This window comes from Ambystoma mexicanum, chromosome 1p (assembly GCF_040938575.1).
Source record: "Ambystoma mexicanum isolate Mex_15411 chromosome 1p, UKY_AmexF1_1, whole genome shotgun sequence".
NCBI classification, from domain to species: Eukaryota; Metazoa; Chordata; class Amphibia; order Caudata; family Ambystomatidae; genus Ambystoma; species Ambystoma mexicanum.
The window spans coordinates 716347079-716362159 of record NC_090921.1 but is presented as its reverse complement, the minus strand read 5'-3'; positions in this window follow the sequence as shown (position 1 = coordinate 716362159).

The following is a 15081-nucleotide window of genomic DNA, read 5'->3' as shown; positions in this document are numbered from 1 at the left end:
GTAATGATGTGGAACACCCAACAAAGAGGTTGGATCTTTTAGGTGCTTTGTGAGCCATGATTTTAGCAATTTTTGACAATCAAGAAAACGGATTTCCAAACAGCTCTGTGTTTCTTTTTCAATCAGCATTGCTATTTCCAAGTGGTTTCAGGCTACTTTGTGGGTAGCCCAATGGTGGTTTTTGGCATTGATCTCCTGTGCTCACTAAGATAGGCAAACGTGGATGGTGGCCTATTTTTCAGGTTTTCACTGCGCACTTTCTGGTGATTTCTGGCGAGAAGCATGCTTTCCAGCGGCCATTATGATGTTTCTGCTGCCAGCAATGCACAGTGATGTTGCAGGACTTGGATGAGTGGGTTGATACATCCCACACGGCGATTCCCCCTCCTCTTCCGGTTTCTCTGTTAGATTACAATAGTTTGTATTTTTCTGGTGTGGCTTCATGAGCGATTGCTTTGTAGTGTTTAAGAGCCATGTGTCTGTGATGATTAGAGTCTAATTGCCGCCCTCTCTTAGGAGATTGTAAAGTTATGTCTTGTGCATTGCCATAGACTGTATGTTGTGTAGCCGACAATGTAGTGTGTGTGATTTGGCTTTTTCTTTGTTAGGTGTTACTTCTGGCGTTTCAGTGGGGGTGGTGTTCATCAGTCCTACAATCTCTGTTCAGCTTGCCTTTTTATTGCTGAGTGTGCAGTTGTGTCATCTGTCTCATCGTTGAGGAGTTCCATTAGTTTGTGTGATGAGTTTCTCTGTTTCAAATCGTTGTAGTTAGATGTTTGGTTGTCAGGGCGGTTCTTTTTCCAATCTCTGGTTATTTAAGGGGTGTAGGTGGCAAGGGTGTCTAGGCTAGCTCTGGTTCTTATTGGTGTCTTTCCAAAGCTTTATTCTCCATTGTCAGGGTCTGTGTGTTGTAGCTGGTGGTTTGGCAGTGAAGTGAGGGCTCCTCTAGTATTCCCTGGGTCCTTTTTTGTGGGCTGTTTGATTTCTGGTGTGGCTGGTTTGTAGGTGGAGAGGTAGCGGGAGATATATGATGTCTTTGTTCTAGTCTTTGTCCAGATCGTTTGTTTGTTTAGAGGGGGTTGGAGATAATTTAGAGGAGTTGTGAATGGGGATGCAATTTATTTTTACTTTCTTGTTCTGTTTTCCATCCCTGTTTGTTTGTCTTTCTTGAATCGGGGGAATATTTGTAGTTGTGGATGTTGCGTGATTGTTGTGGGTAGGTGGTCTATTGTTACTGTACCTGGCTTTGAGTCAAGCTTTTCCGGTGGTCAGCTCCCTTGGTTGAAGGGTTTGCTGCTGTTCATAGATCCTGTTACTTCTAATCATGCCAGTTATGTAGTGGTGTTGGGCAACCACAAAACAGAGTTGACTGTGTTTCTAGTGCCTACTCAGTGGCAAATCTCTCACTGTGGTTATAGGGACCTTGTGGGGGAGGCCCATGTTTGTCTGGGCCTCATATGCTCTTTGGTTACAGGGGCGAAAGCCGTCCTCTGATGAAATTGTTTCTTGGTCTCAGGAGTTCTATGAGGTTAATTGTGGTATGCTTTGGAACAGTTGGAGTCATAGCGTGCGAGGTTGGGTTAGGGGCAGAAGTCCCCCCATGCAATGCTGGTCCTTCTGGTGGATTGTTTTGTGGCCACCAAAAACTATTTGGGGAATCTTTCACAGCTAACAACTACAAGGAAGCGAAGTCTGAAAGTGGCTGACATGTTATGGTGATGAGATGGGTGGAAGCCTTCCTGTGGCGGTTGTCTTGTGGTAAATCGCCTTTGTCACTTTGAGTTCAGTATTGGTAATGTTTGGGATGGCTGAGTTTGAGGTGGCAGAACCATACAATGGCTTGAGTCGGGGCAGCAGAATTCAATGTGGCCAGGTTTAGGGTGGCTAAATTCAGGGGTGATTAAAGTTCGGTCTTGACAGAATCCAAGGTGGTTAGGGTTAAATGTGCCTATATTAAATGTTCTGGATGTTTCAGAAGGTAGCTAGATTCAAAGGCTAGAGATTAACGTGGCTGGGTTTAAGGAAGTAGAATTCCAGTTGGCTAGATTCAGAGGTGGGAGGGTTCAAAGTGACACTGTTTGGGTTGGTAAGATTCTGAGGTTGTGGGAGTAAACGTAGTAGGGTTTGGAAGAGGTAGGTTCTGAGAGGTGAAGCTCACGGGTTGTAGGTATTCCACATGGCTGAAGTTCGAGGGTCGCTAGGTTCAAAGTCCATTAAATTTCATGCCGCAGATCCCCAAATATGTTAACCTCAAAAGGTCTAGGTGGTTATATCTGAGGGCAGTAAATTCAAGGTGGCTAGGTTACAAGCATTGAGTGCATATAGCAGTGTTTGAAAGTGGTTGAAGAACAGTTTTAGTGTGGCTAAATTCAGAAGCTGCAGAGATTAAACCAGTACAGTTATAAAGGTGGCTAAATTAGAAAGCAGAAAAGAATGAACCCGTTCAGATTTGGCGTGGCTAAATTCTAATACAGTGGAAATCAAACCTGCACAGTTTTAATGTGGCTGAATTCAAGGCAGCAGGAATTAAACCATTATAGTTTAAAGGTGGCCACATTCGGAAGCAGCTGAGATTAAACCAGTGAAGTTTAAAAGTGGCTAAATTTAAAAGCAGAAGAGATTGAACCAGTTCAGCTTTGGTATGACTAAATTCTAAAGCAGCGGGAACCAAATCAGCACATTTTGGTTTTGCTAAATTCTAAAGTAGCGTGAAACCAAATTAGTACAGCCCTAAAAGGACTATGTTCAAAAGCAGCAGAGATGAACCCAGTACAGTTTTACTATGGCTAAATTCAGAATCAGTAGTGCCCAATTCTAACAAAAAGATTCAGCCACTCTTGTCCCTGCTAACTCCATTACACTGTAATGCTTCCTTCGGTATCTGTGGTCTAGGGTGTGGCAAGCTTTCTGTGCCATTCATCTCTTTATCACTACCAGCAAGTTCAGGTAGCTGTATTCTATGAGCACTTTGCTGGAGAAGCTTGAGGTCCCTCTTCAAGGACATTCTGGCTTTTTCCCGAGCCTCTACACGTGGCCAGTGTTATGTGATGTTGTCGATGATGCTACTTGTGATGTCATCTTTGATGTCCTGGGTGTTAGTCTTAGCAGTGCATGGTGGTGGCATGAGTTATGGTTGAACAGCTTATCATAACTGGCAAATTTCTTTGGTTTTTAGATTTTGCCCTGCAACCATAACATTCCTTTAACCTGAATTTGACATGTTTGTATTAGAGCACTTTAACCATAACATCCCATTAACAACATTTTTCACAGAATTTCATAGGTTTTAAACTATAACGTCTCTTTAATAAAGTGTTTTCACTAAATTTCAGTGGTTTTTATAACTGAAAAAGTTTTATGATGTTCCAGCACTGTATATGAGGTTGTAATAATTCCTCTTTTAATATATATGAATGGACAATAATGCTACTTTAACAAAGATATGTTTGCAGTACCTACTGATATGCATCATGTTCAACCGCTCATGCTGGGGATGCAAGTCTAGGTTGAATTGCAGAGGGACTAAGGCATAAGGCTCAACCATGATGTCAGCCATACCAAACCACCCTCATTATACACTGCACCTAGCCTGAATCCTGGGCCAGTGCCCACTATGCCCCCATAATGTCACCAACGTTCATGGCTTGCAGCAATGGCCAGTGTCCACAAGCCGTGGGGCATAGGTTTCAGCCATGTTGCAGGCCCCACTAAGCAAATCAGAGTACAAATTGGTTCTTGCCAGTGGCCAGCCGCACTGCCCAGGTCGCTATTTTATGTATCTACATTTTGACACTTTTGCAAACATATAACACAGGACAATTTTGCAAAAGCATGCTTTCCGACCCTTTGCTGATACTTTTCAAACAAGTTAGCTGCACACCCGTCCAGCACTTTGGGCTGTAGCGTGAGCATAAATATGTTTTCCTATTCAAGCCTATCCTGATTTCAAAGACCTTACCACATAGCCAGTCCCTGGTGGCTATGCCCTCTTTAACCCCACAGCTGGGTCCTGAGGGTCATGTCCAGCCAGACAATCTGGCCACTGGCCACAGCCAAGGCAATGCCTCAGGCACCAAAGTTATATCACTATTTTTTTTTCATCCATTTTGACACTTTGTAACCCGAGACCCCCGGCCGGCCCATAGAGCCGAGGTTTGCTCAGAAGTACTTTAAGACTAGATAGCTGCACCCTTGAGATGGATGGGGGTGCAGATTCATTACTCCAACACCAATCACTAAGGACATCTCAATGGTTTGGCAAAGGGGGTCCGTTTAATGACAAGTACAAAAAACGGGGAGTCATGGATATCAGCAGTGATGCGATCAACCTTCTCGCTTCAACTCCAACTAACTTCATTCAAGTTGTAACATTTATACTCAAAACTCGTCATAATTGACGTGTAAACCTCAAAAGTTAACATGCAATTCTATAGGTTGGAAAAAGGTAACGTTACTATAGGCACTATATCTGTATATGGTAACGGAGTGAGGTGATTGGGAAAAACTGTCAGGTGGGCGTCTAAGCCCTTCCTTCAAAAAAGATTACTGTAGACGTCACTAAAGGTACGACGTCTCATTAGTTCTACTAACTATAGGACCCTAGATTATTTGGTCCATTGAGATTGGGTTGGTAGCAACCCCACGCATAATGTTCTACTTTGCTTAGCAGCATGCAGAACGGTCAGCCAGGTGCAGGGTGCCCCTTCGTTACCAGGCCTTCCTCCGATTATGGTTATAATCAATCATTACTTTAATAGCCATGTCTCAATTAATTAATTGTGGTTGGCCTCAAAGCTGCATCTTCTGTCTGGAAAGGCTCTGATATCTCTGCTTGGTCCGGTGCCAAGCATAGGTGTGAACCCATGCTTTTTCTTGCTCGGCTGGTCACGTGATTCCCACACTGTGATTTTGTCTTGTTTCTATCAATTTGTGTATTTGATTTTCGTTTCAGCCGCCACCTGCCTTCACCTTCTTATCTCGATCCTTCAGAGGCAGGATATTCTATTCTTAGTTTGAATTAAAGGTGGCTACTGTTCATAGCTTCTACTGGTATGACCTTGGCTTCCCTGGCATGAGTTGCCTCTTCCGAGTTTCGATTCAGCCGTCTCTTCTTGTTTTGCTAAATATGAATCTCTGCTCATTTGGCCTTTAGTAACCTTGGTTGGTTCTGCTTCATTTGCAAAGTGGAAATATACTTATAATAAGGTACTTTGTTTGAGGTAGATTATGTATAATGGCGCTTGCTGCACTACTTTTCTACTTAGCATAGCAAGCCACACTGTTTCCTTAGCTTTCTTGCGGTTCCAAGAATATTTACAGGTGAAAACTGGTAGAATATCTTCATCTTGCTTACAGCTTGAACTTCTTTGTATTTCAACATCATTCTCCCGTTTTTGGTTCACAATATCTTTATTCATGGCGTTTTGTCTCTGTTTGTCATTTTTTGGTTGTCATTTCTTCTATCTGCACATTAGTCCGGGCCCTTGTGACGTCACCATCTGTCTTCCATTAAGGCTTTTTTGGTTTCTTCCAGGACAGTACTTAGGCAATCTTCGTTTCATTTTATTTCCTGGTAGGGTTTCCTCAATGGATACCTTACTGTGCATGGTTTTCTGGGTATCGGTACTTCATTATGTGTTGCTCTTCTAATAGGCACTGGGCAGAGCCCGACTGCGGCTCTCTGCTGGTTTATTTGCTTATTATACGTCACATATTTTGGTGTGTACGTTCCTGGAACTTCAAAATGCAAAAGCATGCTTTTGGGTCTTTACCAATGCTCCTCACAGGGGTTTGCTGCAAATCTATCCAACACTTCGGATTGTAGCTGCATCGAATGCCATTGCCCAGAAAATCTGCCCACTGGCCATGGCCACAGGCTATGCTTCAGAACCCAAAGTTATATCGCTATTTTTGTACCTACATTTTAACACTTTTCAAAAAATAAAACACCAGAAAGATTTGCAAAAGCAAGATTTTAGGTCCATGCCGATGCTGCTCGCACAGGTTTGCTGCAAATCCATTCAGCACTTTGGGCTGTAGGCGCAAGCAGAACTTTTGTTTCCCATCCAAGCCTATCCCAATTCTGAAAAATGTTGGGATCCCCTGACAATTTTGACCCCTCTTGACAAAATACCCCTAAACTTTTGAAACCCATTGAAGGTTGGATCTATATTTGTATTGCAGACCTCCAAGCACTTTCATTGAACAGTGCCAAAGTTTTAAGCCATCTAAAAAGTGTCTTCACCGACCCCGCAATACAGATATAAGCATGGATGTCTATGAATATTTGTCAAGTTTGAAATTTCTGGCTTTTTCTGGTCATATCTCATCTCATCCTCATCACCCCTCGACTCCCCATAGGTGGTTTAATTTGTTTAAGAAGTGTAATGTCGTGCTTGCCAATATGTTTTTACCTCAATGTTCGCTGACTATGGGGGTCATTACGACCCTGGCACTAAGGGATTACCGGTACCGGTAAGGATACCGGTACCGGTAATCCCTTAGCGCCCAATTCCCATAACGGCGGCTGGAACCAATCGTTATTGCAGGGACCCGCAAAGGGACCCTGGCGATAATTACGGTATCGCAATTTGCGGTACCGTAATTACCGCCTTTCCCCATTCCCATTATGCCCTATGGGGCAAAAATGGGAATGGGGAAGGGCCATGGTGAAATGGGGAAGTACCGCCCCGCCAACCTTGGAATGGGGTGGTATTTCCCCATTTCACCATGGCGGACTCATTACAATACCGGCAGCAACCATGGTGCTAATATCGCCATGGTTTAGCGCCAGTGTTGTAATGAGGGCCAATGGGTGCAGAATGCCAGAATGCGAATCCAACATGCCGACCATTTAAATAATGTTGACGTACCCCATGTTTCTCAAATGACCAATCAATGGCCACGTAACATGTCCGCAAATAGTACCCGGCTCCCTGATTGCCTCAGAGGCATCCGAGTACACCACATCAGGAAGTGAGTCTTTGTACATAACTGATATATCACTAATTATATTGTACCTGCTTTTTGTTCCTTTAAAAAAAATCTACTGGACGGATTATCTCACATTTTCAAAAACATACATTCAGGACCAGGCCGCTGCTCCTCGTACAGTTTTGGTGTACATCCATCCAGCTGTTTGGACAGCGGTGTACTGGGAACCATCAGAGGCCCTGGAAATAATGTTCAAAGTGTTCCCATATTATACATGTTAGCAAGCACAACCCTTTTCCTATGGGAAAATGTGAAAATAAAATAGGTTACCATGCAAAAGAAGTGCAGCGTGCAGAGGCCTACTAGGAAATCTCCAGAGTTCCCTATAGGCCAGTTGACCCCTGGGTTTGGGCTGTAGTCAGGAGCAACAATGTTTTCCCTTCATGTCTATCTGGATTTCAAACGTTTTGAGACCTCCCTTACAACTTTGCGCCCCCTCCCGCCCCGCCCCTTGATGAAACTGCACCAAACTTTGTAATAATATTCACCGTCGGGTCTATACTTTTCTTGCACATTTTCATGTTATAATCTGCCAAAAAACTGCCCTTCCTGTGGGAAAGCCAACTTAACCATAACTACAGGGTTGCCATCGCTGATCCTGTAATATTTAATTTTACACATTTTAAAATGCACACAGTAAACTTTAAAATAAATGATGTACATGTTATTCTTTTAGTCAAAGAATTCGTCAAATGTATCTGAAATTATTCTATCGTTCATTGTTATACAACTAATTAATTTTATTTAATTATACTTTAATTTCGAGCATCGCTTGACTCCCTAAATGGAAAACAAATGGCCTGGCAACGGCTAGCCTGCCAGCCTTTTAAACAAAGAAAACTGACGAACAAGCATAATGGTTTCTAGTTCCAGCAACTCCAGACAATGCACCCTTATCCCCTTCACCTTATCAGCCCTACGCCCAGCCTGCCATTGCTCGCTCCCTCTGCCTCCTCTTTTGTGCTTTGTGTGAAGTACCCTTTGCACCCACAAGCAAAGCATACATTGTGAAGACAAGAATTAAATCTACATTTCTGGAGCCTCTGCCTCTTCCACCTACACCATCCATCCTCCCAAAAAAGTTAATACCAACAATTAACTAATTAGTTCTAATGCATGTAATTAGTAATTACCTATGTTTAAGTATGGAAAAAAGTGAGCATCACACAGCAGACCAAACGATGAATCCAGATTCTTCCAGTCACAAAGGTGCAGTCAATCGTACACCCAGAAGAGTCATGAGTGGAAAAAAAAATGCAGAAGTGGTTTCTGTCTGGGCTGCTTGCTGCCTGCAGTGCATGGCATGCTTGCCACAATCATCCTTTCGACCTGAAAATAATAGGTTTGCGTGAAATAACTTCGTCAAATAGCGTTTTGCAGGAATATTTCTCTGCAACAACTTCCTTGGTTCGGTGGGTAAATGCGTGTATGCATATTTATAAAGTGCAAGCCTAACTGGGAAGCAACAAAGCACTGTACATAAGTTTGCGGAATTCATTCTTCTGCAGCCGCTATTTGCAGAGAAGAAACAATGCAGCCCCTCTGGAGCATCACTTATTGCGCTACTCATGGTGGCTTTAAAAAACTTCATGGATTTTGCAAAGTTTTGTGGTGAACTTCAGGAAGTGGGTAATGTTGGTCTCCCACACCTTCACAGAGCCCTACTCACAGGCTACTTGCTGGGCTGTAAGTCACCAATTTCATTAATTAGCTACTCGGCTCTTCCAAAGCCACTGCAAAACTCCAACTAGGCCATTGCCCCAATGTTCATCCCTGCCCTTTATTGGGGTGTCTACTCTGGCGTGTCTTAGTGGTCTTAGCCTGTCGCACATCTTCCCAGACCTGCAAAACTGTTTCCAGCTTATGACCACAGAGGCGACCTCTCTGCCTACAGAGCTACCTGTGCTCTGTGCCAGTTGTCTCTGGTAGGAGTGTCAGGCCTAAATGTATTTCTCGAAGCATAATAAACACGCAAGTGCCTGTCAGTGGACTTTAATTGTCCTGCTAAGTCAAAAGTGTAATTAACCACACGCATTTCGCAACACCTGACATGAAAACAAACCATACACAATCACACCTCAACATCACCTGACGGATACCAACCAAAAACAAACCAACGCTCAGTGACCAGTTTCTCTGAACTGAAGCAGCGAACAGTACATAAAAGCTCTCTTGCTCTTCTCCCCCTCAACCCCACTAACAGACCACACAACCCTGCTTTCGTTGCAGATCCGCCAGAGTGCCAAGAGACCAAGCAAGTGGCGACAGTGCGTGGTGCAAGACCCATTAACATTAAGGTTCGGCACATATCCATCCATGGGATACTAATGAGAGAAAGTGATCTGGGATGCAAGGAGTAGGATTCTTGAGACGGTCTCCATGGTGCGCCTTATGGTGGAGGGCAGCTCAAAAGCTTAATTCCAAAAGAAGGTATAAGAATGCAGAAAGGAACAGGAAGAGATGAAGCACAAGCAAATATTTAACTAACTCAATATTCAAGCTGAACCATCAAATGCATGAACCTTTCCTGCAGGCCAGAGACAGTCTCTGTGCGTGTGCCCATCACAGCAGAATCTAACCAGTGGGACATGAGGCTCAGTTGGATAGCTGTGGTCAATGTGCTGTGCAGGAGCAAATAGTGAGCTTTTCAGGGTCTGGGCTGTGTAGCGGACTAAGGTGAGTCAGGCGACAATCACTTGAGATCAGGATGAAAGCAAAAATGTGGAAAAGGTGCTTGGTTTACAAGAGTCAGGCCCATTAGGAGGGCAAAGCAGGAAAAGAAGCTACTGTGTCTAGCCTAGAGAGTCTCCCTTGATCGTGTAACCGAGTTCGTGGCCCTCAAGTGATATCAGAGGCCATTCTTGGCAAGTGAGTCAGGTCCTGGTTTTCACAATCACAGTGCTCCTCTGTTCAGAGATGGCAAACCTCAGGTTTATTCTTTTTCACCACTCAGTCGGGCTGTACAGGTTCAAGGGTTCATGGACCCAGCAGGGCTCAACAAGTGTTTGCTTTCAGAATTTTGGGTGGTTTGCAGCCGTTCCCAGGAAGCGTAGGCACTGGTTGGGGCAGAAATGAATTCCTGCACCTTCTTCACTCTAGATTCTTCTCTGTAGAAGCACAAGCATTCTCCAGCTGTGCCTTCGCGCTGTGATAACATCTTCCTGCGGACACGGGGTTGGCTTCCTCCCTCCTGCCATCCAGGAAAGATCTGAAGACCCTGCTCCACATTGGCAGATTTAAGGCAAAACTGACAGAGGGCCCTGGGTAGACAAGGAGTGGAGCTTTGGGTGGGAGACGGTAATGACTGTCACACATGTGACAATCATGAACTTTAGGGACAAATGTTTCTAGTTATCTTTTTCTCTTATTCGAGTTGTGTGTTTATGGGTATGACTCTAGCTGGAAAGGGACTGCTCATCTCACTACATGCTTGTAGCTGATATAAAGTGATTTTCCCAGGATACCATCATTCGTTCATGTGGGTGATCGGCCCCACTGCCATCCTTCCCGAATCTTCTGTTCTCCTCTTTCTCTTGCTCCCACTCACTTCTTGCCTGCCATAAGCCATGCCTTTCATCTTCCATCCACTCTCCCCTCCCTTGCGAGGAAAACTAGTACCACAGCATGACAAATGGAAAATGTACATAGATGTACAGACCATGGTACATACAGATATGTGATGTCATTAGGATTGCATCAGTGGTGCTATTTGTGGTGTGGCATGTGTGACGTCGTCAATGAAGTCATGAGTTGTGCAGTGAAGGAGCTGGAGTAAAGATTGCCTAGTTTCATGCCATGGAGAATGTCTTTATGTTGTTAAACTGTATATGCGCGCGCGCACACGCACACACACACACACAAAGATACATATATTGTGATATATTAGCAATTACGTGGTGAAAGTTGTGTGGCTGTAACAGAGGAACATTTGAAAAAAAACCTCCATAATTTAGGCACTCTTGCACAAAAGTCCACCAAATTGATCCCAAAATGTTTGACCACATCAAAAACCACATGCCAAATTACGTGAGATTGAATTAATATTGTAATGTTGAAAAAATAGGTATTTAAAAAAATGTTTTTTCTTGGGGTTTTCCACAGACCCCATACAAACATGCACATTGGACAAATGTCTCAAAATAGTCCGGTTTGTTTTTTGGTATGTATTTAGACATTACGGTGCAGACCACAAAAAAGGAATACGTCTGAACAAATACAAAAACATAAAAACACACATGGCTAATTGTTGTAAGTAGCTCGTATTATACGAGCGTGGAATTCTACATGTAGAATTCCACGCTCGTAATTCTAGTTCCAATATTGTTTACCTTCGGGTTGGACGGTTACTAGACTGTTGGGAGAGCGGAGGGAGCTGTGGCACGGCTGGCTCCAGGTTGATCAATAAAGGTATCGCTTCACTCCCAGTGTGTGTGCCTTATTACACTAATAAATAGCCAGTTTTATTCATGCATGCGCGCAACCCATGGCAAACACACAGAGATGTATGGGCAGAAGGAGAAAAGACGCAGAACATGCCATTAATGTCTTTTCACAATTCATGAAAGTGTGACGCATGCAAAAAACACAGACCCGTGTGGGTCAGACTATGAAAACTAAACCAACTGGAAAAAACTAACTTTTTTTATTAGGGACATCTCACAACTCAGGGAAGAATGCAACAGCCAGAAATCAGACCCACATAGTCCTCTCTGGAAAAAGAAGTATAAAATACAAAATGACAACAACAACAAAAAGCACACACTACACCATGACATATGTCTCACAATTTGGGCATGCTTACAACACACATAATGCAAAATACACATGTGCAGAAACATGTATTAACATGAAACACGCATGCTCGTGCATATCCACCAAACTGTCTCATCAGATGGTTGAAGAAAACAGCATGCGGAAAAACATTTATGTTAGGATGACATGGAAACATGGACCATGAAAATTGCACACTTAAAAAGAGGCCATTAGGTGAAAAAAGAATTAAGGTTACCACCTTTAAAAACAATTTAAAAATAAATGTTGGAGACTCCAACATCAAAGTTACTACAAACAGCCCACGTTAACGACATCCCGTATCTAAACACTGTCCACAAGACTGCAAATCACACCGTAACTCAAGCTACACCACTCCTTCACAACACCCCATTTTAATTGGAGGAAACTGAGGCTGCAGATCAGTGCCGGCCTTAGGGCAGGGCAGACCTGGCGATCGCCCGGGCCACCATTAGCCCTCTGCCACGCTAGCTCGGGGGAGTCTTTCAAGGTCATGGTGGGAGATGGCACGGTACATTTTTGTTTTGCTGCCAGGGGCGCTGCCACCACTAAGTCTGGCTCTGCTGCAGATATCTGCAAAGGAAGTGGCCATATTGACTCAGTGAGTGTACGTACAATGCATCTTGTTGCTCGCTGCGGTTACATTCCTCAGTGTGTCTCTGTAAATCCCTGCAAATTCACTTGGCGAAAACACTGCCCCGGGGGGGGGGCAGTTGGAGTTAGGCTAAGGCTAAGGAAAGGGTGGGGAGCAACCAGCGAGTAGGGTGGGCAGAGGGAACCCGGAGCAGCAGGAGTGGCAGAGCTGTTTCTTATTGCTCCTCGTGGCATTGGCTTGTGATAGCATTAGTCTGCACCACCTCCATTCAAAGGATGTCAGGGTTACACGTAAGAATATAAGTAAGGAGAGCCCAGTAAGAGAAGGGGGGGCTGTGCAAAAAAAAAAGAAACAAAGGGGTTAGGTGAAAGGAGGAGGGGAATATAGAAAAAAGAAGAAAAGATGGGGAGTAACTTTAGGCTGCAGTTGGAGAAATCGTGCATCATTTTGCTATCTTATTGCCCTGCTGTCTGGATTTGGAGGTAAGACTCCCCAAAAAAGTATAACAGCCTTTTTAAAGTCTTTTAAATTGGGTCAAATGTGGTGGAACGCCACATTCCCCCGAACCCTTTGCTTTTCAGTTCAGATTCTGGGCCAGAGATTACAAGTGGTATTGCTTGTCACTAGCTATTGAAAGCTCGGAAGACAAAGCGTAAGATGCCTATAGCCAGAGCTTGGCAATTCCCACTAGTACAAGCAGCCGGCAATGATGGACTTGCTGACCAACATGTCACTTATTCCATCCATCTCTTCCCGGTCATTAAAAAATGATCCCAACAGAGATCCCTGATTTGTTTCAAAAGCTGGTGTGTATTCCAGAAACTGGGAAAGCCACTAAGACCGCAAGCTCCCGGATCGTCTCCCAACAGTTATGCAAAGGAGTCAACAGAGAAGCCAATCAATAGAAGACAGGAGGATAGGGATGTCAAGGGACCAATGAAGATTGGCTCAGGGAGGATTTCCAGTACTTTATTCACCCACAATCTCCTGTCTTTCCTGGATAAGCTAAGATGCTGCACGTATCACATTAACCCTACCATTAGTGGCAACCCTCGACTTTAATCAGATCCCAACTAAACATGTGAATGTCCAAGCTTATGAAGAACTGAAATGAAAATAATAAAAGAAACAATGGGAAAGTAGCATAAGCTTGGATGCTTTTATGGCCTAGATAGAGTATGACGTTTTTGCACCGCCAAATAAAAAACTGCGAGAAAAAAAACTAGCGATCTTAGAACATAGAACCCCTGACACATGGGGGAATAAACACAGATGACAGAAGATAGTAAATTCTAAATAAAAAAAATAAAAAAATCAATTGTAAGTCCAAAAAACAACTAGAGAGCTATGAGGAACAAGCTCAGGTTACATTAGCCTGTAATTCTCAGAAAACCGCAGGCCCCATATGGCGCAAGGTTTGATAATTCTGTTTAATAAATAGAGAAAGCTAAATGCGATTCCAAGAGGGTGTGTTTTTGGCCAAGAAGTGGGAGAGAACATATATTGGGATTAGGATGGCCATGTGCAGACAATGGGTGTTTCCCTTCTTTCCGGGAGGAAGGATAGCTCAGGGGCCACGCATTTGTCTTGGAAGCAAGATCACGCAGCACAACACAGGTTCAAATCCCGATCACGTGCTTAGAAACCACACTCTGGTAATAAGCCTGGTTTTTCCTACAAGAGTGTTAAGTCTCCTAAAATTCTGCCCTTCATCACTAACTGCACCGCCTGTATTTGTACTGTTCCACTTCTCAATGTATTTATCTGTAATGCTTGACATCTCATGTAATACGATAGATTGGTGCAATAGCGGTCTGCACTGTTTGGCTTCTAATCTGTTCAGTGTGTTGTTGCGCACGAGAAGGAATTCCTCAGTTTGCATCGTAGAGTTTCATTTCCTTCTCTGACTTTGTTTGTGCCATCCCGGTCGGCACCTTGCCTTGCTGCCTTTCTGATCATCGGCCTTCCATCATGGCCAGCAGCACCTTTCCACCTGCCGGCTGCCTCTTTGCCTGGCCCAGTCCTGACCCCCATTGGCTACACTTGGCTTGTTTAAGCCAATGAGAGCAAATGGGAGGTGGGAGCCGGCCATTGCAATTGAGGCCCTCAACAAAGGCCCCTGTGTGCTCCCTGTCCGCTACCAGATCGCTTCCTGAGGTATTGCTTTTCATCCTGGCACCTGAATTATCCTGGTGTCGCTACCCCTGCAGTTCCACAATCTCACTTCCATAAACCTGGGTTAATTCCCTTCCCTGGAGATGCTTACCATCCTGTGTCTGTTTCCTTCTTTATTTTCGTCCCCCAATGCCTACCACCTCTCATTGCACATTGAGTGTTTGCACCCACTACCAGCTTCAGAATCGGTTGCCATTTCAAATTTGGCCATTTTATCATGCATTTATCCTGTTTCTCACGCACTCAGCCTGTTCCAAATGTGGGCATTTTGTCATGCATTTATCCTGTTTCTCATGCACTCAGCCTGTTTCAAATTTGGGCGTTTTGACATGCATTTAGCCTGTGTTGTCATGACTCAGCCTGTTTCAAATTTGGGTATGTTCCTCATGCATTTATCATGTTTCTCATGCACTCAGCCTGTTTAAAATTTGGGCTTTTTGTCATGCATTTAGCCTGTGTTGTCATGACTCAGACTGTTTCAAATTTGAGTATGTTTCTCATGCATTTATTCTGTTTCTCATGGACTC